At 41.0% G+C, this 24,246-nt stretch overlaps 1 long non-coding RNA gene across 2 annotated transcripts in view; it reads right to left on the bottom strand.

The window, feature by feature from the left end:
- The window catches only part of LOC117062251, a 193,517-nt gene extending 171,770 nt beyond the window's left edge, over positions 1 to 21,747 (bottom strand). Inside the window, exons 1-2 of one of the 2 annotated variants that reach the window (XR_004428273.1) lie at positions 21,666 to 21,726; positions 20,321 to 20,466 (exon numbers count right to left, since the gene is read on the bottom strand). This is a non-coding gene — a long non-coding RNA (uncharacterized LOC117062251). Of the gene's footprint in view, positions 1 to 20,320; positions 20,467 to 21,665 lie in introns of both variants that reach the window. The other variant, XR_004428274.1, reaches the window with a different exon arrangement.
- Between the last annotated feature and the right edge of the window lie 2,499 nt (positions 21,748 to 24,246).

Below are 24,246 nucleotides of genomic sequence, written 5' to 3'. Positions count from 1 at the left end.
CCACCTGTTCCTGAAGGACAGCACAGCATGGCCTGGCTGTTTCGAGCTGAGACTTTGGTTTGAGGCTAATTTTACTGTGCCATATACCAGAACTGTGACTTTGAACCCACCAGTTCATGTCTCTGAGCCACAGCTGCTTCCCTGGAGACACAGGAATCATGATATTAACTGCTTTCTCTAGCTGTTGGGACAAGTGAGGTTGTGTAGGTAAAATCCATTAGGTTAAGCATTTCAATAGACGTGACCTATTATTGTTATAAATAATACAATAGGAAGCAAAATTAGTCCAATTTTGATTTGAAGAAGGGCCTTTTATTAACTCAGGAAGGGGACCTGCACTGAACCCTGAAGTGTGAGATTCAGAGCAAGTTTGCAGAGTGTTGAAGCAGCAGCAGCAGCAAGGCACTGCGGAGAGAGGTCCCAGGTGTGCGGGTCAGGAGGTAGGATTGGAAGGATAACACTCTTCTCCAAAGAAATGCGGAAAAGGCTTGTGAAAAAGATTCAAATTTGGTCAGACCCCTGGGAAGCACATCAGTATGGGATTTGAAAACACAGTGTCCTCAATGGGACACAGAGCCTAAGTTAAAAGGCTGCACACTTCACATTTAGAAAGAAGGAACAAACTGTCACCTGAGCTTGGAATAAAATCCTCCAATGGTCCCAGGTCAGGGAAGGCTGCCAAGCACTTCCTGGGCATAGCAGGACACAGCGTTCCCAAGGAGAGGGTAACCAGGCTGCAGACTCTGGGGCCCACAGAGAGATCAGACCTAGCCTGGGCACAGCTAGCAGGGCAGCCAGCAGGAAGGGCTCCAGGCAGGCTCCTGCTCTAATGCTCCTTTCTGGAAGCCCAGGCCTGCCTACTCTGTGTACAGTTCTGGGCCCCTAGGCACCCTAGTGGTTGTTACAAGTTGACTTTCCTCAGGACACAGGGAAGCAACAGGTAGCACAGGGTGTGCATGGCCACAGGCAGGCCTTGGGCTCCATCCCTGCCAGAGGACCAGAGCTGATCCTGGCCAATTCTCAGAAGCCACCTGAGATGCCCTCTGCAGCCTCAGGAGCCAAAAACACGGTTCCTATCCCAGCCACCCCACAGTCCTGGGCCTGAAATTATGTTCACTCCTTCTTAAAATAGGGATTTTTTAAGTTAAAATTGGATTTTTAAAAAATCCAATTAAATAATACTGGTGAAAATGCTTTCTTTATGCTGTTAAATACTACAAAAATGGGAATTTTCTCTCTCTCCAATCCCCATTTTCTTTCTTTTTTCCTTTCCTTTTCTTTTTGAGATGGAGTCTCACTCTGTCACTCAGGCTGGAGTGCAATGGTGCGATCTTGGCTCACGGCAAACTCCATCTCCCAGGTTCAAGCAATTCTCCTGCCTCAGCCTCCTGACTAGCTGGGATTATAGACAGGCAGGAGCCACCAAGCCCAACTAATTTTTGTATTTTTAGTAGAGACGGAGTTTCACCACATTGGCCAAGCTGGTCTCAAATACCTGACCTCAGGTGATCCACCCCCTTTGACATCCCAAAGTTCTGGAATTACAGGCGTGCACCACCATGCCTGGCCATCCTCCTTTATATTCAAAAACAAATCATGATAATACTGAGTTGTTTCTAAAATAGACTTTAGTCATATACTTGGCCTGATTATTTGCATAAACTGTAGTAAGCCTTATTATTTTTACATAGGCCTCTTTAACTGGTATTGATGGAACTCTGTTTCACAAAGAATCCTAGGTAGGACACTCTAAAGTAAAGCCCAGCTATGGGTTAGTATGCTGAAATACCTGTGAGTTAGGTAAACTCCTCTCTTCTTGAGGTCCCAAGAGCATAGGCTTCCTGGGCCTCTTAGAATGTGACATTCTTTACTCACTGAGGGTTAGGAACCCTATATGGGGACTGGGTAGACAAGATATGAGACAGGTTTTCCCAAGAGGCTTTTATCGGCTCTGTAAGTCAAGTTTCACTCCTTAAAGGGAAGCATATCCTTCCAGTCAAAGAATTAGTAAAACAACCATTTTCTCCAATTGTGTCCTGTTACAAAAGAAAAGGGATTATTATTGCACTGCTGCAAACAACTATATTGCCTTAAGTTAAGAATACTCACAACTATCTTCCAAGGTCTAAAGAAACCAGGCAGAGAGAAAGAGACAAATATGCTCCAAATTTTATTCACAGGAATATACCTTAATCAATTATTAAAGGCCATAAATAGTTTAAAATAAGTATTCTTGACTCTAAAAAAGAAAACAAGAATCAGCAATGTTCCACACAAAAGTCAAACAAAATGCTTCAGTTTTTTATTAGTTCAGTCCATTCAGTTAACTCTTGTTTTGCTTGATATTTGTGAACATTTCAGCTCTTCAGGATTCCTGTACATTTTCCCTTTATTTCAATGTCAAAATCTCCAAAGTTATCAGAAACTTACATTTTACAGCACCTATTAAATTTCTATAGCTGATTATAAACCATTTATTGAAGAGTATCAAAACAAGACAACAATTGACTGTGAATAACAAAATGTCCAGGGTAGTTACTGTCCGAAACTTGATTGACAGGGAAATTTGGTTAACTCCATGATTTACAATAACTTAACATTACAACGTTAATTGTGATTGGTAGACATTAGAGTTTTAGAAATGCCATACAATTTTGGAACATACGTTAGTATTATTCCCTAAAATATAACCTAAAGAAGATTAAACGTAATTTTAGCAATCCCATGTGCCTAAACATGTTAACTAATCCTGTTTACCAATCTTCTGGGTGCTCTAGGAGCTCTTGGTGTCATCCAAAAGCCAGGTGTCAGGAAAGACAATTTTGAAACTGAATTTTGATTTTGGGAAGCCTGTGAAATATGTTAGAAGTTTAAAACACTTGATGTTACAAAATAGAATATCAAATTACCCTAAGTTATTTATTTTTCCAAAATGATGACTCAGAAATTTTTTAAAATTTATAAACCTTGTATTACCCTTTAAATATTTTGCCAAAGAGCACGTTCATGTCTTTAGAGTACCTTGTTGGCCGGGTGCAGTGGCTCACGCCTGTAATCCCAGCACTTTGGGAGATCAAGGTGGGCAGATCACGAGGTCAGGGGATGCAGACCATCCTGGCTAACACAGTGAAACCCTGTCTCTACTAAAAATACAAAAAAATTAGCCGGGCGTGGTGGCAGGCGCCTGTAGTCCCAACTACTCAGGAGGCTGAGGCAGGAGAATGGCATGAACCCAGGGGGCAGAGCTTGCAGTGAGCCAAGATTGTGTCACTGCACTACAGCCTGGGTGACAGAGCGAGACTCCGTCTCAAAAAAAAAAAAAACAGAAAAAAAAAGAGTACCTTGTTGTACTTTTATTTCAATGTTCAATTTACAGATAAACAATATAATAATACCCTTTTGAATTTAGTCACTATGTTCACACATGGAATTTCTTTTGCAAGATAAGACAATCCTCCAGAACTTGTTTTAACTTAATCTTATTAAATTCAAAACCATCCTTTAACCCTAGGCAAAAATTTACATTTTGATGACATCTGTTTTTACCAATAATCTTTAAGGCTAATTTTATTTCTCAAAGCTTAAAGTCATGGGAACTAAAAGGTACTACGATTTTTATCGTCCTTTTGAAAAATATTTGATCCAAGTGCTTATCCTTCTTTAAGTCAATTAATTAGACCTCTTTTTTATAGAAGTTACACACATAACAGATATATAACTACACAGACAAGCAAAAAGGATCCAGTAGGTATAAGATTTTTTGTATGCCAATCTCCTAATTGGATTATTGCCATCTTGGTGGAGTCCTTTAAGAGCAAGATTAGAAAACATGCAGTTTCTAGGGCCTAATAAACAGGGATAGCTGGAAGACAAAAAGAGATTTTGAGCGGGATCCACTACCTCTAATTCCTGGGGCTCCATGAGGAAAACAGAGGTCTCTCTTCTCTGACATGGGCATTAAAAGTGGCAAGGCAAAAATGGAGAAAAATAATTCAGTCGACTGAGAAAAAAACCTTTTCCAGCAAAACAAGATCCAACAAGAGAGGAAAATAAAGGCCTTTAAAATATACCTACAACATGGATATCCACTTTTAATTAATCTGCAGGTTAAGAAAATCTCTTTAAATCCTTTGTTACCTGATTTTAGCTGCACCAAGCAGCCAATATTTCTAGCTTTCAAACTAAAGGTGACCTCACAGGTGCTCAGAGAAAGGGAAATCCAAGGCAGTTCATGGAGCAGAAGAAAATAAACAAATAGCAAATGTCCTACAGATATCAAACCAGAAAGAACTCATTTCCTAAGCCAGGATTGAACCTGGGCTGCCATTTTAAAATGGTGGAGGCCAAAACAAAGCACTTCCACTGTGGTTACAGGTCATGTGTCCAAGGACATCAAACAAGATGGAGGCCTTCAGCAAAGTTTGCTACTGACCGCACAGAAAGACATGCAAAACACACCAGATTGGATACAGCTTAAGTCCAACCTCACAAATCCTTTTCCATAATTAAAACAATACAGAGAACATAAACAGTAATAGTTGGGGTCCTGGGCTAGTACAACGTCTTCTAAAAGGAAAAAAAAAAAAAAATCCCTGACTTAAGTGTTAACTCATGACATGTTGGAGAAAAGAAAAAAGGCTTAAAGTGTCAGGCTGTTGCTAACTACCCACAGGGTGGAGAAAAGAAAAAAGGAAAAAAAAAAAAAAGCTTAAAGTGTAGGGTTGGAAAGATGCTGCAGCTGGACTCCTTGGCAGAGGGGAAAACACCATGGATGCATGGTAGGAACACTTGCCAGCCTGCCACACGGGGGCCCTTAGGCCATTGCCACCGCTTGCCTGTTGATCCTGAAAAAAGAAAGAAAATGTCATAGAAGGCTGGATGGACCAACATTGACATTTCCGACCCCGGAGAGTAATGGGACAGGGGGGACACAGTTTCCTCTATCCTCAGAAGAAGTCCAAGGACAAAATGGCTTAGAAACAAAAGGGAAAAAATATTTTGATTTGCATCTTACTAATCCTTCCTCATTTCCCCAAAAAGGCCACGAAAATCATGTAGGATTTTTTCTCCTTAGTTCACCTAAAACCGGGTTCTTGTCACACCACCAGGAAAGATTGGACATACAAACCCACAGAAGGTGAAGAGACAAGAATTTATTAAATAAAGAAAGTTCTCAGTGAAAAAGGAAGGGGTCCTCCTAACAGTTCCCACTTCAAATACTGAATACAAGGCCACCACACACCAGCTGAAGAGGCCAGGCTCCTCGCTCCCGCATGAGGTGCAAACTTCTTCCCAGTGCATAGGTGGGTCCTCAGTCCATTGCAGGCTTGCACAGACAAGATCCTGGGTAGGTTCCCTCATCTTCACAAAAGTATCAGATGCAAACACTTGTGGGGTGGGTTGGAGATTCTCCAGGGACCCCTGTCCCCTTTTCTGCCTCCTGCGTCTATCATTATTACCTCAGTGCTTGTCACTAGGAAGGGTCAGCAGTTTCACTGTGGGCTGAGTCACTCATCATAAGTGACTCCATTTGGTGACGTTCAGAATCCAAAAACATTATTATATATTAGCTGTTCTTTGCGTTGACTGACTCATTGTTTATGATAAGAGCTCATGACCATTATTTGTCTCAAAGTAGTAAATGTCTGAGAAGTTCTGTTTCTATGTGAAGATCTTTTTTTGACATACAATTCTAGGGTCACTTTTTAAAAATGTTTCATGATGGCAAAAAGTTTTCTACCTTTAAGAGACCATAAGTAGGCCGGGCGCCGTGGCTCAAGCCTGTAATCCCAGCACTTTGGGAGGCCGAGACGGGCGGATCACGAGGTCAGGAGATCGAGACCATCCTGGCTAACACGGTGAAACCCCGTCTCTACTAAAAAATACAAAAAAACTAGCTGGGCGAGGTGGTGGGCTCCTGTAGTCCCAGCTACTCGGGAGGCTGAGGCAGGAGAATAGCATGAACCGGGGAGGCGGAGCTTGCAGTGAGCTGAGATCCGGCCACTGCACTCCAGCCTGGGCGACAGAGCGAGACTCCGTCTCGGAAAAAAAAAAAAGAGAGACCATAAGTAGTAAATTGAGGCAACAGTTTGTCACACCTGTTACCAAAGCTGATGCTGTTGGTTGCAGACCAGTAGAGTGTAAATCATACACAGTATAAACAGACGCAGAGAATCGTAAGGTGAACAGCTGTAGAAACCAAAAGTAAAATGCTAAGCCCTCCCATGACTGAATGGACTCGCTTTTAGCCAAGGGAACCCTAGAGAAATGTGAAAAACTAAATTTCAGGCCATAACAGGTAGGTAGGCTGGACACACCTTGTTGGACCTCATCTCAGCTGGAGGTTAGCCACAACTGACTAGTATTAGCATTAAAACAGAGATATTAATCTGACCAAACAGACTCTTTGTAGCAATAAGATATCCCATTCTAATCTGACTCTGACTTTGGAATAGCATCATGTGACAGATAGCAGGCCCTAAAGGAAATCAAAATATTTTATCCCAAAATATACTCCCTTAATATATTTTGAAATGGCACTGCAAAGCCATTTTTGTTGTGGAAATTTACATCTGTAGAAAATCTGCTTACATTTCTAGGTCTTTCCTGTAGTTAAGAGAGATTAAATGAGAATCTGACACCTTTAAGGTCTAAAAAGGGACATTTGCCATCTATTCTTCTGAAGCCTGCTACCTGGAGGCTTTATTTTTATAACAAGAACCTTGGCTTCCACAACCCCCCATCTTAACTCAAGCATTTCTTTCTACTGACTTCAAATCTTTAAACAAATCTTAACTCTATCCCCCATCCTCACCTTAAAACATCCCGCTGTTTCAGGCCAAACCAATGTCTACTTTATACACATATTGATTTGTGTCATTGTGTGTAACTTCTGTTTCCCTAAAATATATAAAACCAATCTATAACCCGACCATTTCAGGCACATTTCCTCAGGACCAATTAGGATTGTTCCCCTGGCTGTAGTCACTCATATTGACTCAGAATAACCTTTTAAATATTTTACAGAGTTTGACTTTTACAGCTTCACACTCACCACCCAGTTAAAGATGTACAATATTACGAATATCACTAAAGCAGTATTAAGACTGTCATTAACAAATCATGTTATTAATCTAAGAGTTAAAGAAAGAGGAAAGAAATATGAAAAGTGGTTCAACAGTCAACCTGGTTTATTTTGGAGAATAAACCTGAGAAGGGCTTCTGGCTGATTTTGTTCAGAAGTGCTCTGTCTCTTACAGACTAAGAGTATTTATGGGTTTTAGGGTGAGAGAGATTATCTTGCAACCCAGATTTGGAAAGTTACTGTGTGCAGGAGAAGTTTATGGAGCGGTTCGAATGCCTCTGGTTGGAGGGGAGGTTATCTGGGGTCTGGCATGTCTCTGGTTGGGGAGGGGATTGGAATGTTTCTAGTTGGAGATGTCATTTGTGGTTTATGGTCATGCTGACCTTAGTCATTAGGCTGATGCCCTTTGGATTTACATGGTTTGCGATCAAGGGGAACTTTAAAATGTCAATGCTTGTCCCAGATGGAATACTCCTGCTCTGTCAGTTAATCCTGAGGACCTCCTTCCCATCCCTCTCTCTGACATTGGTTTATCATGTTCTTGCTTTTCATCTCAGTTTTATTTTACATTTGTTTTTATAAACTATGTAGTTGTACATTTACCGTTTGTTCAGGACCAGCTTTTTCCACACTCTGTCTCTGAGGTGCACTCGTGTTGAAGTTAATAGCCATTGTTTGCTTCTTTTTCATGTATCGTATGAATATGTTGCATTGTATGTACTTATTCTGTTGATGGAGAAGCTCTAATATTTTATATTGTAAAAATGTTTCTCTAAATACTCTTATACATGTCCCCTGGTGACTTTTGAAAGAGTTTTCTAAGTAATATACAGAGATTTGGCATTCTTGTGTCACAGGGGACATATTTCCTCAATTTTACATGAGAAGTCTGGACTGTTTCTAAAGTGATTTTTACTGATTTTTCAGTCCCATCATCAGTGGGTGTTTCTATTGATTCCCATCCTTACCAACACGTAGAATTGTTTCATTATTGCCAATCGAGAACCTGTAAAATAGTCCTCCATTGGGGTTTTGATTTGCATGTCCCTGTTTACTAGTGAAATTGAGAATCTTTTAAACATCACAGTCCACTCAAGTTTCCTCTCCTGAGAATTATGTGTCCACATCACTGGCTCATTTCCCAAGTGGGACAGTGCTTGTTTCTGTGTCCTTACAATTGAATTTCTCAACAACTATGGATATGATATGTATCTTCTTCCAGGCTCTGGCATGCTTACTCACTTTTTTATCAGTTTTTGGATAAACAAAAGCTCTCAGTTTTATTGACGCTGAATTTGTCAATTTTTATTTATGGTTTCACGTTGGTTTAGGAGAGCCTGGCTTTCTTCAAGGTCAAACTCGCCTGTATTTGCTCCCAAAAAATGTTAAGTTTGTACAAGTGTTGATTCATGGGAAATTTATTTTTGTGTATGCTCTAAAGTAGAAATTCAATGTAACTTTTAGGTAGGTAGCCAAACATCTCAGTGATATGTTAAATGGTTTCTCTTTTCCCTGTTTATCTGTGGTATGAGCTCTTTTATAACTCAGGCGTGTATCTATGGTCATGTTTCTACTCCATTAATCTACTGGCCTATCACTGGGCCAATACCATATGTCTTAATTATAATTTTATTTTGTTTTGTTTTGTTTTTAGACAGAGTCTCACTCTGTCACCCAGGCTGGAGGGCAGTGGCACAATCTTGGCTCACTGCAACCTCCACCTTCCGGGTTCAAGTGATGAGTCTCCTGACTCAGTTTCCAAGGGACCTTGGACTACAGGTGCCTGCCACCACTCCCAGCTAATTTTTGTATTTTTAGTAGAGATGGGGTTTCAGCATCTTGGCCACGCTGGTCTCAAACTCCTGACCTTCTAATCCACCCACCTCAGCCTCCCAAAACGCTGGGATTAGCGGTGTGGGTCACTGTGCCTGGGCAATAGTTTTATATTTATTTTTTATGTTAAGATGTGACTTCTTGGTATTTGGCAAAACAAGTTGGCTCACTTTGTTTTCAATGAAGGGAAGCTAATGAAATTTTGTTATGTAATCTCAGTTTCTCCTTCAACTTTTATCAATTTTGCTTTATATATTTATGAACTACATGTAATATTTCAGCATCTATATTATCTTCATCAATTTACTCTGTGATTGCACTGCCATATACGGAGTACATCACTATAGAATCCCTTTTCCTAGAATACTGAGCCCAGCCTGTAGAAGCACTGGGCCTGTAAGGAGCAATAATAAAGATGAGAGAACCAAGGACACAAAAGGGCAGCTACATGGGACGCACCAACTGGTGAGAAAAAACAAGACAATGGGAACTAAGAAATAGTTACATCAAAATTTTTAGAACATTTTAAGACACTGGAAAGGGAACCCAAAGTGAGTAAAATCAAATGTAGGTGACAAAAAGATAAAATCTGGAATTTGTACCCCCCACATTCACACCCACTCACAGACACACACAGATCCAACCTAAAAATAAGGATGCAAGCTGAAGTATGGGCAACTGAATAAGCCCAAATCTCCCAAACCATCCCAGAAATAATACACAACTGGAAAGATGGACACACATACACAAAAATAGTAACAAATACAACCATACAAGACCAAGAGCAGAACAACGGTTCCCAGAATCTTGGCGACTGAGGAGATGTTGATAAAAATGCAAAATTTCCGTTAGACAGCAGGAATAAGTTCAAGAGATCTGTTGTTCAACATGGTGACTACAGTTAATAACAAGATATTCTACTGAAAATCTCTAAGAGGGTAGATTAAAGTGTTCTCATCATAAAAAAAAAAATAGAGTTGTGAGGTAATGCATATGTAAATGAGCTGAATTAAGCCATTCCTAAATGCATGCATATTGTAAAACATCATGTAATACATGATATGTATATACACAATATTTCTATTTGTCAATGAAAATTAAGTTTGAGAAACAACAGAAGACCTTTTACCTTCATCGTAGCCTAGAAGACAGAGAATCCTCAAACTTCGAAATGCTTCTAAGTAGAAAACTAAACAACACAGGCCAATGAGCTGTCTCCTGCACTCTGAAAAGTGCTGTGTATGAGAGAAATGAGTTAGTGGGTGCCCTAAGAATTTACCTAAAAATCACTTGAGGAAACATTACCTGACTTCAAACTATACTACAAGGCTACAGTAACCGAAACAGCATGATACTGGTACCAAAACAGATATGTAGACCAATGGAACAGAACAGAGGCCTCAGAAATAACACCACACATCTACAACCATCTGATCGTTGACAAACCTGACAAAAACAAGCAATGGAGCAAGGAGTCCCTACGTAATAAATAGTCCCAGAAAAACTGGCTAGCCATTTGCAGAAAACTGAAACTGGACCCGTTCCTTACACCTTATACAAAAATTAACTCAAAGTGGATTAAAGACTTAAACGTAAGACCTAAAACCATAAAAACTCTAGAAGAAATCCTAGGCAATACCACTCAGGACATAGGCATGGGCAAAGGCTTCATGGCTAAAACACCAATAGCAATTGCAACAAAAGCCAAAATTGACAAATAGGATCTAATTAAACTAAAGAACTTCAGCACAGCAAAAGAAACTATCATCAGAGTGAACAGACAACTACAGAATGGGAGAAAATTTTTGCAATCTATCCATCTGACAAAGCACTAATATCCAGTGTCTACAAGGAACTTAAACAATTGTACAAGAGAAAAACAAACAACCCCATCAAAAAGTAGGCAAAGGAGATGAACAGGCACTTCTCAAAAGAAGACATTTATGTGGCCAACAAATATATGAAAAAAAGCTCATCATCACTGGTCATTAGAGAAAGGCAAATCAAACCACAGTGAGATACCTACCATGCCAGTGAGAATGGCGATTACTAAAAAGTCAGGAAACAACAGATGCTGGACAGGATGTGGAAATTGGAATGCTTTTACCATTGGTGGGAATGTAAATTAGTTCAACCATTGTGAAAGACACCTCCATTGTGTTTTTTCTTTAAGACAGAGTCTGGCTCTGTCACCCAGGCTGGAGTATAGTGGTGCAATCTGCAAACTTTGCCTCCCAGGTTCAAGCAGTTCTCCTGCCTCAGACTCCCAAGTACCTGGGATTATAGGCACATACAATCACGACAGGCTAATTTTTGTACTTTTAGTATAGACAGGGTTTCTCTATGTTGGACACACTGGTCTTGAACTCCTGACCTCAATTTATCCAGCCATTTTGGCCTCGCATAATGCTGGGATTACAGGCATGAGCCACTGTGCCTGGCCTCACATATCCTCTGGATTGCACCCCATATGTCTCTTAGATTTCCTGTCCTCTGGGCTGGTGTCATCTTCAGATTGGTCCTTGCAACATGATGCTCTGCCCCAGCATACCAGTAACTGTGACATAAAAAAGATCCCAGCACTCTGCTCCATAAGTTCTGGAAAGCCACTTAGATAACTCTTTTATGAAGGAAAGCACTCTGGCCACTGGCTGATTGCAATGTGGGTAGTTTAGAAGGGGTGCTCACAGCCACTTCTTCATTTTTACCATCAATTCTTGAGTCTTTTTCAATTGAGTAACTGTTCCCCAGCCCTCACTATTCCATTTTCCCTTTTCCCTGCACCAGCAATTTGTCCTCTTTTTGCTGCCACATTCTGTGGTTGAGGTTGGTGAGGTTGCAATTCCTGGCTCTTAACTGAGAGAGCAACAGTAGATATTAAACAGAGTGGAGCACCTCAGAGGAAAACAATTTTCTTCCTTGCTAAGAATTTAAAACATCTCAATATCAGCCTGTGTTCAAGTTATTCATTTTAAAAATAAAAATTTTATAAAATAATTCAAGCATATTGACAAGTACAGAAAACAAAAATTTATACATACCACTACTCAGATGCAAACAATGTTAGCATTTTTCCGTAGCTGTGTTAATTTTTTATAAGAAAGAAATTAGATATTTCAAGAAAATTGAAGGCCTAGCTGCCACATCTTGGTTTCTTAACCTTGTACTTCCCTACAGTTAAGGAAATCTAAGCAAGTAGAACAAACAAGGCACCAAAACTGGTATGTTTATGTTCTTACTGGATTTTTATAACATTGACACATATGAATATAAGCATAAACAATATATAATATTACACTGATTTGCCAAGGAATTTCTTCTCCATCCCTGAACAAGCCAAGCAGTTTATCTCCCCTCTTCAGCATTCACATCTTTTGGTGAAAAAGAGGATTTCAGTTAGAGTATTTCTTTGTCATTCCCATAGCCTGTCAGGGCAATTTTGTAGAGAAAAAATCAACTGTTTCAGGAAAAAAGAATGCTCATTTACTAACAAAAACTACACATAAGAAATAAAACTTTGAAAAGGAAAGCCTTTCCCAAATGTGTGTTTATAAAGATTCTTTCTGCTGCCAGTACCCGTTCTCAGCACTGTAGTGGAGTGTGAACGCAGCTGTTACTGCATTCATAGGATCCAGAGTAGAGGTAGGCCCACCTTGCCAGGTGTAGAGGTAGGCCCACCTTGCCAGGTGTAGAGGTAGGCCCATCTTGCCAGGTGTTTCTTCCCAGTAGCACCCACTCTCACTTCCCATGATGCACTGAGTGTGGTGCAGAAAAGGAAGCATGGCCATTGTGTTCTATGTACGCAGAGGATGCAAACACTGATAGAAAACCTGTCTCCAGGATCAAAAAGCAAGAAGGTAATGAAAGTGGGCAATGGTAATGGAAGTGGGAATAGCAAATGACCTTCATGGGTCTGAGCATTTAGGACAATGTTTGTCCTATATGAAAAAACACAGCTCCATATATTTTATATTTTCATTTATGTGAACATGTTAAAGAAGCTATAGGATTTAGCAAGAAATTGGTCTGGAAGTGAATATCATGATACAGGTGCCACCCTTTCTAATTTTTTTCTTCATTTAATACTGGACTATCACAATGCATACCTGCTCTGTTTGATGCATTTCACCATCTATCACCAGGACATAGCTTTGGACCACAGCCTGGAAACATGTCCTGTGTCCAAAGGATGAGAGATCATCATGGCATAAATCCCAATTCTCCATCCCAGGGGTAATGTTGCATTATTCAACACTAAGTTTTTGCTTGGTCTGATAGAAATGAGGTCCAATATTATGATGCTCTTTTTTGTAGAAATAAATTAGTACTATATATTTCTGGTTACACAAAGGAATCAGTAAAGAGGATCTACAAGTTCCTGCCTATGATTTTATAGGTTTTTAAGCATTTAGCTGGGACCAGTGTTTTAAGGGCCACAGAATGACAGGCAACTTGGTTCATACCCATTTTCAAGTTATCTAAATAATGGTCTACATTTACAATTTTCCTCACCTGAGCAAGTGCAGCACTTCGTTACAGCTTGCTTACTTTATGAATCATTACTTAATTTCTAAATGCTGACATTGACACAGTCCTACAGCATAAAGTTGCTGTGCACCACTCTGTATCTCCTGATCCTTAAGGAAAAAATGTGAGGTAATGAGAAAAAATAGAGAGTCTACCTCTCCTAGATTTCTATATTTCTTTATGGCATGGTCACCTACACATAACGCTTGATTCAGAATTTCCAGTTTTTTTTAACAAAAAGATTTTTTTTATATCCCAGAAGTTTTGAAATGACCTGTTGTAAAACAAAAAGGATAATTTGGAGGAATGCTAATGTAAAACTTCCTGAAAAACAGTACCAGTTCTGAAATTCATTGAGAAATGAGTAATTTGAGACTGAGTGTAGCATACTAAAATAAAGACTTTACAGCAAAAGATGGAAGAGCACTATTGTCACCCATTTATGTTTCCATGCTGTAATTTCAGACAAAATTTAGTGAGGCTAAATGGCCTTGTTTGAGTTGTAACATTGGATCCTCTTTACCTAAGGTCTTGAGAGACAGACATTTCCTTTATAATCCATGACAATAATCCCCTGGGATCCTTAAAGAGCTTATTATCCACAGCCCTGCAGTATCCCCTTCATTGTATTTCTTTACTCCATTCAGGCCATCCAGTGTCTCCTGTATTTAATATTTTTATGCTTACAAAGCCCTTACTTGGACAAAGAGCACAGCATCATCTACTTGAAGGTTAGATCTGTATTTTCCCACCACTAGAGAGTAGCCTCTGAGCAAATGATTGCTGTACTACTTAATCAGTAAATAACGATCAAATATATGCAGGCAGCCATGCTTAAAACCACACCTGAAGTTATCACCTTCTCCAATCAAAATATTGAAGGGTGAATGCTGTGTGTTTGGACAAACGGAGACAAGACGGCGCAGTTCCGGGTTCTTCACTGTCAACTTTCCCGCCCCCGGGAAAGACACGGGTGGACTGCGCAGGCGCAACCCGACCTCCGACGAGAGGAACCGGAACCCGCCTAGCCACGCCTATCGACCCGCCCCCCGACCCGCCTATGTCCCGCCCACTGCCCTCCCACTCCCGGCCCGGGACATAAAAGCCGCTCCAGGCGGGCTGGCGGCGCAAACTTCCTGGGCCCCCTCCTCCTGCGCAGGACCCAGGAACCTCGTCGGAGAGCACCGGAGCGAACTTCCTGGGCCCCCTCCTCCTGCGCGGGACCCAGGAACCTCGTCCGAGAGCGCCGGAGCGAACTTCCTCGGCCCCTCCTCGTTTGCGGGACCCAGGAACCTCGTGGGAGAACGCCGGAGCGAACTTCCTCGGCCCCTCCTCCTGCGTGGGACCCAGGAACCTCGCCCGAGACCGCCGGAGCGACTTCGTCGGCCTCCACCGCCGGAGGCCAGTGAACCTCGCCCCTCCCTCACATTGGTTTGTAAATAAAGTTTATTTTTTGCCTTGCCTACTTGCCTTTTCTCTTTCATTTGCTCTGGGGGTCGCATTAAAGCCAATCACTGTGTTTAGAGAATCATCAATTTATGTCTATTATATGACACTACTTCAACTCCTCCAAAAGTGAATGAATTAATCCTAGCCAGAAATTTCCCTATAATCCTAGGCATCTAAAAATGGAAGAATATTTAAAAGGAAACATTTAGAAAATAAGAAAATATTCTTTGAAATAAAACCTTGGAGAGCAGAAATGAAAAATTAAAAAACTAGGCTATAAGAAAAAATTTTTTAAAAGGAATAGAAATAGGAAATTCTCCCAAAAATAGACAACTAGTCAAATAAATGGAAATTAGACAAGAAAAGTTAGAAAAGGATATTATCAATTCATCATGTTCAGCAAAACAGTTAAGAAGCCAAAGAATAAAGGAATGGGGCCGGGCGCGGTGGCTCAAGCCTGTAATCCCAGCACTTTGGGAGGCCGAGACGGGCGGATCACGAGGTCAGGAGATCGAGACCATCCTGGCTAATACGTGAAACCCCGTCTCTACTAAAAATACAAAAACTAGCCGGGCGAGGTGGCGGGCGCCTGTAGTCCCAGCTACTCGGGAGGCTGAGGCAGGAGAATGGCGGAAACCCGGGAGGCGGAGCTTGCAGTGAGCTGAGATCTGGCCACTGCACTCCAGTCCGGGCGACAGAGCGAGACTCCGCCTCAAAAAAAAAAAAAAAAAAAAGAATAAAGGAATGGGAAATAATCAAAGAAAATATACAAGAAAACACTGAAGGATAAGATTGTACTGACTGGAAGACATAGAATGACTGGCATCCTAAAGCAAATAATCAACTTCAGAACTCCAGAAATAAGGGATGATCTTAAAAATATATATATGAAGAATATATTTAGGCATCAAGTCTAACACAGGATGTTTTAACAGTAATGCAGAAAGTTAGAAGATAGTGAGATGATGATGACTTCTGATCAAGAATTCTAGTGGCTAAACTCCCAATCATCTGTCAGGCAAAGGCAGGCTAAAAGAAAAGCTTGGGAAATTTCCAGGAGGATATCTGTGCAGCAAGCTTAGAGAGCTGCCCACACAGACAAATGAAGGATATATTAAAATTAAGAAGTAGAACTGATAAAGTGTGAAGTATGCTTAATTTTTATAAGAGTCTTAGAGTTCTGGCAGAGAGTTTGGCAATGAATTAGTGAGAGACACATAGAAATGTAAATAGATAAAAAGAAAGTGAAACAATAACTCTAGGAAAAATGAAAGTCTAAAAATACAATGAAAGGTGATCATATTTTTCTTTGTGGTTTAGGTAGGAGGAATCTGTAAAATAGTCATGATTTCTTAAAATATGATTCAATTATTTTTGTAGGATGTGGGAAGCGAAGTGGTGTGTACGTGTGTGTGCGTGTATGTGTGTATGTGTTTATATACTTAATAAACTGTACCATTAATAGAAGTACATTGCATTCTATTTACTGTAGGTTAATGGAAGTAAATTCTCATTGCCCAGAATGGGAAACCAGGTGATGGTATTTAAAATATAAAAAAATTATCTACTAAGTGGAGAAGAATATTAGTCCAAATGACGGAGACAAATAATAAAGGTACAAATCTTCCCAACTCGGAATTCACATTATTTACTCACTGAGGATTTTTTTTTTTTTTTTGAGACGGAGTCTCGCTCTGTCGCCCAGGCTGGAGTGCAGCGGCGCGATCTCGGCTCACTGCAAGCTCCGCCTCCCAGGTTTACGCCATTCTCCTGCCTCAGCCTCCTGAGTAGCTGGGACTACAGGCGCCCGCCACCATGCCCAGCTAATTTTTTGTATTTTTAGTAGAGACGGGGTTTCACCGTGGTCTCGCTCTCCTGACCTTGTGATCCACCTGCCTCGGCCTCCCAAAGTGCTGGGATTACAGGCGTGAGCCACCGTGCCCCACCAAGGATTATTAATATAGACATATTTAGGACTTTCTCCAGACTTGCTGATACTCTTTACTTGATGATCTTGGTATATTTTTGGTATGCTATTTAAATATGCATGGTATAGTATGTCTCAGGATTATAATAAAATATTTCTCTATAAGGATTATGTTTAGATATTTTATCCCAAAAAAATTAGATGAATTTTATTTTATTTTGCATGCCACAGGAAAAAAAAACACTTCCTTCTCAGTTGCATTATATTGTAATGAACTCTCCTCAGATATTTCAACTTTGAAAATTGTCAGCAGTAAGGTAATCACAGTCGTTTTAAGTCTTTGTCATTACAGATGGGCGTTTTGTTTTGTTTTGTTTCTACCCTGAGGCTTCCTTGAAAACACTTGCAAATCACCAACAAGCCAGAGTCTTCATCTTCAGCAAAAAATAACTTTCTCAGAGCTCCATGGTAAATAACTAAACCAGGTACTCATAGGCACAGGCATCTGATGGCATCATCAGGAAAAATTTGAAACTATGCAGTGGACTGGGTCAAGATTTCCAGAACACTAGTCAAGAAGCAGATGAATTTATGAGACTGCTAACCCAAGATGAACAGAACAGTAATTAATTACATAGGACTGAATGAAATGATGAAGAATGATCGTCGACTTTGCTTGGAGTATTGCTGATGCTTTAATGGTACACTTTCTAAATACAAGGAAGCTTTTATCTGTTCTCATAGGACATCTATAACTTAGCAATTTAATGGACTTTGATTGTGCTAACAAAAATGAATCATTTATCCTTTTTTCCCTGCCTGACCCTTCCAGAACCCAGCAATTCTTATTTTCATGGCAATATAGTTATTTACATACATTTAGTAGGAATCTGTTCTGGTTAACAGAATATAATTTAAAGCATTGGTTCAAGGTCCTGCCTGAGACATTATATTTTAAAATGATAGTCACTCAGGTATGACCAGACTTTTTTAAGGAACTAATGTTGACTTACTAGAGTCAGTGCTTTCAAAGCCATCTTGGAAAAGCCATACATGACTTCTATGTTTCCAAATGTCTCGGTAAAAAAACGAGATCATTTCCTGGCAGTTTTAATAAATTTAACATATTTTAGGTCCTTGAGAAGAGAAGAATTCACCCAAAACTAGAAGTAAGTACTGCTGCTGAAGTGTAATGGCTTGCTTTCCAAGAAGGTTTACAAGTCTAATCTAAGATTCCTTATGGAAACTTCCTACCAAAAAAAAAAAAAAACTTTAAAATGCCTATATGGCAGATTGTCCTTTTTCCTGTATCTGTGAAATAATGAGACCAAATCTAATGAGACCAGCCATGTGTTATTATCTTGTGGTCAAGAATGTTCTTTCTTTGAGATTGCCTTTGATCAAAATGAGGAATGGGGGTGACTGTAGGGATAAATGTTGTCTTTTAATAGAAGACTCTAGCAAATTTGCATTCATTTCCTAAGGATGCTGTGATAAGTACTACAAAGGGAGTGACTTAAATTTATTCCCTAACAGCTCTGAGGGCCAGAAATCTGGAATTGTGTTAGTAGGTCTGTGCTCCCCCTGAGACTTAGGAAGAATGCTTCAGTGCCTCTTCTAGCTTCACATGGTGGCCAGTAACCCCAGGCTAGCGTGGCTTGTGAGATGCATCACTCATCTCTGCCCATCCTCACAGGGTCTTCTGCCATGTGTGTGTGTGTGTGTGTGTGTGTGTGTGTTTCCTGTTTGACCTTCTGTGCATTTGTGTCCAAATATCTTCTTACTTTAAGGACACTAATCATTGAATTATGGACCATTCTAATTGATATGGTCCCATTTAACTTGATTACATCCCGCAAAGGCCAAATTGTAAACTAAATCATGTCTCCCCACCAATTTCATACTTTGAAGCTCTAAATACCAGTGGAGCTATATTTGGAGGAAGAAAGTGATTAAGGGTAAAAGTGGTCATAAGGGTGGGCCCTTGATCTAATGGGGTTATTGCCAGTCTAAGAAGAGACACCAGAGATCCTGTTCTCTCTCTTCACAATCACACAAGGAAAGGTCATGTGAGCAGCATGGAAGGTGCAGGAAGGTGAACATCAATAAGCCAGGAGAAAAGCCCTCACGAGGATCAACAAAACACTGATGATTTTGGACTTCCTAACTTGGACATGGATCCAAGTTTTCCGTCTTTTCAAACATCGATGAATATCAGCTTAGAATAGAGTTCTTATGAATGTTCCTTCAGGCAAAAGGGAACCTGCTAACTAGTCAGTTCCAATAACTGATGTAAGATCATCTTCTGACCATAGCAAACCTATCAAGCTTGCTGTTTTCTCTGACTGAGTGGGGCATAGACCTCCTAATTGCTGAATAAATATTGCTCAGTTTTTTTTTTAAGTCTGTGAGATAAGTTTGCAGAATCAATAAAACAATGTCACAGAGTAGGTATCTTCATGATGCTATCAGCTTGGGGATATATATGATCTTTGAACTGCCCTCTTCCCATTTATCATCTCCTTACCCATACTGGCTTTTGAACTTTCTGAACTCCTTAGCAGGTAGGCACAGTACCTTCAATGTGAATTCCACTTCTCTTCCTCAAGAACTGTAAGAATTACATTTCTGTTGTTTACACCCCCCAGAGTATTGTATTTTGGTGCAGACTAATACAGACACTACTTCTAAATGGGATGATGTTTATAGTCACCAGAGGTTAGGATTTGAACATATCTTTTCGGGCACACAATTCAACCCACAGCATCCTTCAGGGATATCAGATTCGGATCATATTCATTATCTTTAAGCTACTTTGAATATCTTTAAGAAATGTAAATACATGATGGATAAGCAAACTGTCTTGATTTCTTCCACTGTGAAAACAGAAGACAGTTTTATTTCCTACCCATCACCTTGCACACACTATCAAGCTTTACCATGTTTTCAGGTCTTCCAGTTTCCTTCAATTTCTGTTTCCAACCCTCCAGATCAATATTTTAAATTTTTCTCTCTCCCTCCTAACTCAGCATTACTGAGAACCCCAGCTTGACCACACAGATCCCTATCAAGAGTCTAAGTTACTCTGAGCTGGCCTTTTCCTCAAGATCTGAAGAAGTTCCGAGAGTTGAAACCTGACAACTTACTGAACCTGGAAAAACTGAAAACCAGTTAAGACTGTGCTGGATTCTCCAACATACAATCCACTGTGTGAGCTACCAAGGCTGTCTGGTGAAACACTGGCTGTTTTTCAAAAAGGAAACCATACTGTGGACAACATCACCCAGAGCAGCAACTCTTCACTTCAAGAAACTCAACAAGCAATATATATAATCCAAAGATTCCCATCCAAAGCCCTCCTGGAATCTGCTAGACTGGATACCCTTGGGGTTCAACTCCTGGCTGTTTATTTAATACAATCTTTTATGTTATATTTATGTTTTTCACTTCAGGCATTCCACTCTTAAAATGCCTCATCTTTGGGACTGAAAACAGCTCACCATTGCCAGCATGCTCCACAGACTTTTCCACTGGTTATCCAGGGACAACACTCAGGAATCTCTGGCTCTGAAGACTATTGCACTCAGCCATCTCCAACTTCAAATTTCCCTTATCCCTGAGTTGTTCAGGGACAGTTTTTCTGAGCCTGTATTGAAACAGAGGAGAGACTGACAAGGCTAATGAAACTACATTTGACATAATTTGAGGTTGGATATACTATGATGGCTGGCCCTCAGCTTTATATGGATTTCCCTCATTATAACTTTTTTTGCTCTATCTCAGGTCCAAACCTCTGCCCATGTACTTAAATGAAAATGTACATTCCCTGCCTTCCTGTTGTTGCAACATTTGACACAGTTCCTTAAGTATCAAGACAACTCAGTGTTTTTTAGTTTTTCTCTTCGCACAGTCATCTGTCTCATGTCTTTGCATATAAAAGCTCTGCTTGACCACCTATTCCAAGAGATGTTCTGGCATAGATCCTGAGCATCTCTCTGTTGCACGAACTGCCCTTAATAAAGTATTTCCTTTATTAAGAAAACCCCGAGATGTGTCTGTGTTCAGTTACTGAGGGAAGGAGTAACAGAGTGTGAACATGGTAAATAATGTTCCCAAGGCTACAATGCTAATAAGTAATTGATTTAGAATTTTAATTGATATCTCTGACTTGATAGCCCATCTTTTCTCAATATATTATAAGGAAGGAAGAAGGGAGGGAGGGAGGAAGGGAAGGGAGGGGGGAAGGGAGGGAGGAAGGGAGGGAGGGGGGAAGGGAGGGAGGAAGGGAGGGAGGGAGGAAGGAAGGTGATTGTCGTTCCCTGGGCCATATTACCTAGAGTGTTTCTGTAATTGGCATGAGCCCCATTATTAAGCTTTTGAGCAGCCGGTCTCACTGAGTTTCCTAATGAAGTGATGAGTCTCCCTCACAAATGATAAGGAATTAACCATAATCACTGTATCAGTCAGAGCAGCCAGGAAACAGAAACCACAGAAGCGGTATTTTAACAGAGGGATTTTAATGTAAAAGATGGTTAACTAGATGTTGAAGAACCAGAAAGCAAAATAAAATATAACACTGGGGTATTCTAATAGTAGCAATTGCAAGAAGCAGCTGCTACTCCTGAGGCTGTTGGAACAAGATAAGGGAGTTGAATTCATAAAATTTAAACGCTTAGAGGAAAAGTCCCCTGGGAAAGTAACCCAGGGTTGGTCAGGTGTTGATATCTCCGAGCAGGGCCATGAGGAAAGTGTGCACATATTGAAAAACCCAATCACTGAGTCTAACTGCTGCTACAGGAAAGCCCTACTTCAGATACATTACCAAGATTTTTGCGTATCACTCACAGGTTTGGAAGAAAGTCTGTCCTCCTTGCTGCAGCCTCCAAATAGCCCTCCTGCCTGTGTTGGTAGGGCCTGATTGGAGCCAGCTGGCAAGCATAATGTAAAGTGCAGAGTCCTAGCTCTGACCTCACAAAGCACAGCAGATGGGTGGCTGGAAGCTAAGAAATGATAGGTTAATAACTGGCACCTTCACATTCCCCAGTGGGTGAGCCTTCAATGAAGTATACAAACTATTCCCAGAATGTAGTGCCTTACAATGATTTACCATATTTTATCATGATTCTGAGAGTTGGCAATATGGGCAGTTCTGTTGGCCTCACCTGGGGTCACTCATGCAGCTGATTGGGATCCAAGGTGGCCTCATTCAGACTTTGGAATGCTGGTACCAGCTGTTGGCGATGGCATGTCAGTTCCTCTCCTAGGGCCTCCCAGGCTCCCGTGGGTGTTACTAGGCTTCTTCCCAGGAAGCTGATGGGGAACTGATGTCAGCATTGTAAGAGGTTCTAAGCAGAAGCCGCAAGGCCTTCGAGGCCTCCAGCTCACACACCTCTCCACCACATCCTATCAGATAAAGCAAGCCACAGGCCAGCCCAATCTCAAGGAGTTGGAGAAAGAGCATTTCTCATTTGACAAAAGGGGCAGAGAAATCATTTTGAAAATAGAAGTGATCCAGGAAGGCAGGCTCCTTGGAACTGTGACTGCAACCAGTCTCATAGGTGGGAGAGCCTTTTATTCCTTTAGGTCACCTCCTACAGGACTTTCCTTTTCTCATCTCCTCAGCCCACCATCAGCCTAACTCAGCATTTGAATGGAGAATGGTGCCTCCTTAATGCTCCTAAGTATCAGCTGGTCTCAAAAACACAGTGTGTGAGCACCTGAAGCAGTCCGTTTTGTTTGTTTTGTTTTATTTGTTTGTTTGTTTTTCTAGCATTCTTACTCCTCCATATAACATAAAAGCTCCTCTCTGGCTGACCTTAGAAACACTTACCAATCTCATGTCTAGGGTCCTCCCTGTTGCAAAAGTCCTCCTCCTCTCTCTCCTACAATCTGTTTGAATAGAGGCTCCAAGCCCAGATTTCTTTTAATTGGGTAGTGACTGCTGGTTACTCACAGCCCTGACCTTGAATGTACCGTTTCCAACCTCCAAAGGAATGCTGGGTGGCCTATTCACTGTAACTTGGTAAATGTGACAGACACATAGTGCTCAATTTCAAATGCATGGACATATGCACCCTATGGCCAGCCATTCCAATCTTACCTGGGCCTAGTAGTATGCCTGCAACTATGTCCAAAGGGGTGGTGGGGGGTAATTTTCAGCAGCACATGGCATGGACTACCTCTATCCCCAGAGCCAGTGTTGTGTTTCTCCCAATGCATGTGCACTCACTACTGACACCCCCATGGGGAGTGTAGGTTTCAAAGACCATGTGGCTGAGAAGCATCCACTGCAGAATCAACCTACTTCAAAGCCCTTTCCTGTCCCAAGGACCTAGCTGCCCATGGTCTAAGTCATCTGGTATAGAAGGTGTCATCTCCAGATCCCAACAGACCTATCCAAGTGTTCAACTTCCTTCTTTGTGGCTGGAGATGCAAGATGCAACAACAATTTGCTTGAACTCTGTAAGAAACATTCTACAAATCCCCTGATTTCTGGACACCAAAACTTTAAGTGACAAATCCCTGAATCTTCTCAGAGTTTAGCCCCCGCATCCACTCTCTGGAGTGCATGTGTCTTCCCAAGACCGCCATGGCTTCTTGCTTATCCAGCCTGATCAGCGTGACATCTCAACAACTTGGATCAGCAGAGTGTTCTACAGATGCACCAGATGGCTTTGTTCTCTTCTATAGCAGAGTGAAGTGGAGTAATTATAATTGTAGGGCAAGACTAGTAGTAACTATTGTCCTTGCCACATGAATTCCTACAAGACTTCTGTTCTGACCAGAGGAGAAGAGTATATTTAACAATTCAGAGCTGTGCAACATGTGCCCAGTTGGCTGTTGGAATGGATTCTAACAACAACTCTGTGTCTGGAGCTGAAGCTGCCATCAGAGCAGCAACTTAGTTGCTTGAGGTGAACTCCAGTTCTCCTTCAGGATCCAGCTTGCTACTAAAGAGGCTGCACTGAAGAGTTAAGAGGAAATATGATTAAAAACTCCACCACTCCGTGTCCCACCACAACCTTAAAGACTTTAAAATGACACTCATCTCTTCAACACAACTCCAGCCCCATACGAGCATGCAATATTGTTATCAATTTGCTATGTAAGTGATTTGGTTGGCAGGTTCAGCTGGTTGCACATGTCCTTCTTACTTGACAGGCCAAGGGCCCAATGCAGGAGCTATCCCAATGGTCAAGTGTATTAATCAAATTATCCAGTCAGGGACTGGGAAGAGAACTGCTGGGTTGGTCTGCAGAATTTAGCTGGAATTCACCCAGGACAATAATTATTACATAACCCTATAAGCTCCTACTTTAACAAGGGTCAATGATGATGCTTTGGCTCTTTGGGTATCAATGTCACCTTAGACCCATGTCCAACTGTCCTCAAAAAGTCAAGGGTCAGCAAACATATTTTATATAAT

Source organism: Trachypithecus francoisi, unplaced genomic scaffold (assembly GCF_009764315.1).
Source record: "Trachypithecus francoisi isolate TF-2019V2 unplaced genomic scaffold, Tfra_2.0 Lachesis_group17, whole genome shotgun sequence".
NCBI classification, from domain to species: domain Eukaryota; kingdom Metazoa; phylum Chordata; class Mammalia; order Primates; family Cercopithecidae; genus Trachypithecus; species Trachypithecus francoisi.
The sequence above is the reverse complement of the archived record's forward strand: the minus strand, read 5'-3'. Positions and strand labels throughout refer to the sequence as shown.